Raw genomic sequence first — 3480 nt, forward strand, 5'->3', positions numbered from 1 at the left:
GTGTGTATTCAACAAAGGCACAATGCAGTTCCTGAAGTGAAGAAGAACAAAGGCCTGGGATTAGAGCCTTCTCCCCTCCTTCTCCATATTCTGCTGGCACAAAGCCAGGACATCCCTCCAGCAGTCTTCCCTGGAGCCTCTCCAGTCAGTAGGTCATTAATGAGAACACTCAAAGTTATGGGAAGACTTGCAGCAGCTGGCACCTGAGCTGCTCACCACGAGCACCTGAGCAGGTGTGGGTCCTGCTCAGTGGGCCTTTCTCTCCAATGTCCCATCTCCTGTCCTGAGCAGCCCAGCTGGGCTTAGGAAATGCACGTGTTGCCAGGAAGACCAGGAATCAGGCCTGTCCCTGAGTCGGACAGACACCAAGGAGTGGTAAGCGTCCTACCTCCCAGTGGAGTCAAGCTAAGAGCTCACAAAGATCCCTTCAGCTTCTGGCAGAGAGCAGTGGCAGAAATCTGAGCTATTCTTTCCTGCCTGAAGCACCCTTCCTCCTCCCTTACCCTCCAAGTAAAAGCATCTGACAAGATACCTGAATCCACAGTCTTCTCTCTGTTCTCTCACAACAGCAATGGGGCAGTCAGGAAGAGCAGTGCCAGAGAGAAGAAACTCCAACAGGGTAAGTCCTTGCATTGGCCGAGCTCGCTGCCTCCCACAGGTTCCTGCATCAGTACCAGGAAGGGACCCTTGATCTCTGCTTTGGGTACTTGAAGCCTAGTGTCCCTGGAGAGCGAGGCAGGGGGAGTTCCTGGAATGAGCTCTGTTGGTGGGAGAGATGGCTAGAGTGAAAAAGCAGAAATATGCAGTCATTTCCGCTCCCAGCTGAGAATGATCAGCATTTGTGGGTGAAAAGGAGGAAGCTCAAGCAAACTGCCCACCCTGCGATCTAAAGGAGAAAGCACTGGACGCATTATAGAGCAATAGCCAGCAAACAAAAAAGAGAAGCCAATGCCCCTGTCCACTCTGACAAGCTCCTGCCCAACTGGGCCTAGACCCCTCGACCTCACAAGGAGCAGTGCAGACCTTAACTGCTGGCCCCCCAGTGTTCTGCTCCCACCTAACCTTTCTCTAACTCTCCAGGCAATAGGCTCGTAGTCAGGGCCAGGTGGAGCCTCCCAGTATGCAGGTGGCTTTCTAGCCTTCAGGAGAAAGGGTGAGGGAAAACCGGTCTTTGACTCCCACCAACATTGCTGCCTCAGTCTTGCAAGGGTCACGATCTCCATGGCACTTGGAGGACCGCATGCCCTGCCCTCCCCTGAGCTTTTCACCCTGGCCCAAGGATCCCAGACTCCTGATTCCTCAAAGTACCCTTCCCTTCTGCAGCCTGAGCAGGGCAGCCCCAAGACCAACCCCCTGATAGAAAGACATGCAAAGTTTGGTCTTGTGGCTTGGTAGGAGGCCAAGGGAGCACAGGAGCTCACTGTGCTGGACCATGTGGCACTGCCCATGTCCAGGGTCTGAGCACAGGGAGCGAGAGGCAGGCAGAGCACTGCAGGGTTCATTGCGCTGATGCCAAGGCAAGCGGGCTCAGGTAGCAAGGAGAGCTGGGTCGTGACTCACCATGATCCTATACTGGTTAGTACTCTGTGTTGTGGCCTCAACATCCTAGGCTCCAAATGAGTCATGACAAAGTCCCTAGCTCTCCCTGGGCCTGCCTTTTGCTCCCCGCTCCCAAACTTGAGCTAGCTCTCTGCTGTCTTCTCCCAGAGTCCTGTTCTAGCGCCCCCAACAAATTCCTCTCCCTGCACCCAGAACCCTCAAGGCTTAGTCCAGCTCACAGACAACTTGGTCCCACTGGGGTCCAAACTTAAGCTGCCTCCTCTCCTTCCAGTGCTCACCACTGCATCCGGGGACACTGCCTGCTTTCCTAGCTTGAGCTGAAATGAAACTTCAGGGACTTGGAATGCCTTAACTCCTTCATTTTTACAAATGTCATTAGTACACAGATAAAGTTGAAAAATTATATCAGCTTGGCCCTTTCAGGCATTGCTCCAATTCCAACAATTTTTTTTTGTTTTTGGTGGAACCAGGGATTGAACTGAGGCCCTTGCACTTGCCAAGCTATCGCTTATTATACTAAGCCATCTCTCCAGACCCTGCTCATAGTTTATCTACTAATGCTCCAGTTGTTGTGTTTACTTCCTGATAAACACACAATGACTATACCTTCCCCGCCCAGAGAAGCTGGCTTTAGTCCTTGCCCACCACTATGACTTTGAGATATAGCCACGTTAGTTTTTTTTCACTCCTTCAGTGTGGTGGGATTGGATTCTTTGGGACGCCTCTGTGTGTGTGTCTGTGCATGAGGTGGTTTGAATCCATGGGCGAGCAAGTGCTGAACTCTGCCACTGAGCTACACTGTCAACGTTACTTTTATTGTTGATGAAAGTAATCCCATTAGGCTACTGAGTACACCTAGTTGGTAACAGACTACGAGAAGCAGTCAAAAAAACTTAAGAAACGTAAGGAAGATCTCCTTTTCATAACCCTGCTGGAGACATTAAGAAAAGGTTTGAGTCTGGATTACTTAATCACCAAGGAATACAGGAGGCCTGAAAGCTGGCGCTATATAGATCACCTTTCATCAGACCATCATTCCCTGTGTCAGGCTAGGTGTGATGATTTCTATCTGGATGTCCCCTCAAGTCTCATGTGTTCCTAGGTGGGGTTTAGGGATCAGGGAGATAATGGACTCCACCATAGATGAGTCCACCGATGAGTTGCTACCTAAATGCGGTATCCGGAAGAGGTGGACTGCTGAGGCATGGCCTACAGGGTTCTGTGTGCCTCCCTCCTCCCTTGAACACTCTACTTCCCACCTGCTGTGCCATGAGCACCTCTCCCCTGCCCTTCCTTTCTGCCCTGTTGCCCTCTTTGTAGGCAGAAGGTTGTGGATTGAAATCTCTCTAAACTGGGAGATTTTGTTCTTTTGTTCTGCTGGAGCATTTCCTCCCTGGCTCCTGGTCTTCACACTGTGTGTGTCCCAGATGGGTTTATGGAGGCCAGTGGTCCTGCAGGGACTGCCAGGAAGGGCCTGATGGTCTGAGGGACCTCTGTCTACTGCTTCCTATGAGTGCTGGTATGCTGTATATGAGCAAAGCCTTGACCTTGCATGCAGTGCCCGATTGCATGTGTTCTCCTTGGTGAATCTGGGCAGGAACATTTAGACTTCTGGAGGGCAGATGCTATCAGCTGTACAACACAGCTATGAATGAATATTCTTGTATCAGTCTTTTGTACTTTTTTCCCACTGAGTATTTCCAAGTACCTTGGGAATTGCTGTGATAAATTTTAACCTTAATAGAAATAGCCAGTTTCTTTTTGAATGGTTTCCCACTGTTGCTGAATCCCAGCTTTTTTTGTATCCTTGACGGCATTTGCTGTCTTTCACATATATCCATCTTGGAAATATCATTTCATCTCTCTTATTTTATCATTAAAGCCTTCTGAATGTATTCTGCTACAATGTCTTCTAAGAAC

The sequence above is a fragment of the Octodon degus genome, unplaced genomic scaffold (genome assembly GCF_000260255.1).
Source record: "Octodon degus isolate 3935 unplaced genomic scaffold, OctDeg1.0 scaffold00615, whole genome shotgun sequence".
In the NCBI taxonomy this organism is placed as follows: Eukaryota; Metazoa; Chordata; class Mammalia; order Rodentia; family Octodontidae; genus Octodon; species Octodon degus.